At 42.2% G+C, this 618-nt stretch overlaps 1 pseudogene; it reads right to left on the bottom strand.

The window, feature by feature from the left end:
• Positions 1-489: 489 nt before the first annotated feature.
• On the bottom strand, positions 490-618 carry LOC111816960 (annotated as a pseudogene).

Consider the following 618-nt stretch of genomic DNA (forward strand, 5'->3'; position numbering starts at 1 on the left):
GATGGTATTAGAAGGCAGGGCCTTTGGGTGGTGATGAATGTGAGGTGACGAAAGCCCTTATAGAGGAGACCCCAGTTTAGATTAATTAGACTAATGATGTTAGTATCCTTATATTGGTAGAGAGAGAGAGAGAAAGAGAGAGAGAGAGAGAGAGAACCAGCCTAGTGAACTCTCTTACTCTTTCCACCACACAGAGCACTGTGAGATGATGGCTGTTAGTGAACCAGAAAGCAGGAAGCAGACCCTCACCAGACATTGCTGTTATTCCAATATTTTGAACATACAAAGTAAATTTGTTTATAAGTTGCCTTGTACATGATATTCTCATAATAACTTATCTGGACTAAAACAATCATAATACTAGAAGCACTGGAGTATGTCTATTCTAATGGCAAGCCATTTTCTGGGCATCTGTGGCTTTGTGAGACAGAGACTTTATCACAGAAAGTGGGTTGTTAACTTTGTTGGGTTGACCTTTTTTTAAAAAAAACAGGGAAAGTGGGAATGCAGTCCCCCACTACCACCAATTATGCAGTGGAGCTTCCCACACTGGGGGAAATCTCAGGGCTCAGCACATCTGGAGTGCAATGGATCAACCTCACCCTGGAAAACCACCTT

This window comes from Octodon degus, unplaced genomic scaffold, assembly GCF_000260255.1.
Source record: "Octodon degus isolate 3935 unplaced genomic scaffold, OctDeg1.0 scaffold00003, whole genome shotgun sequence".
In the NCBI taxonomy this organism is placed as follows: domain Eukaryota; kingdom Metazoa; phylum Chordata; class Mammalia; order Rodentia; family Octodontidae; genus Octodon; species Octodon degus.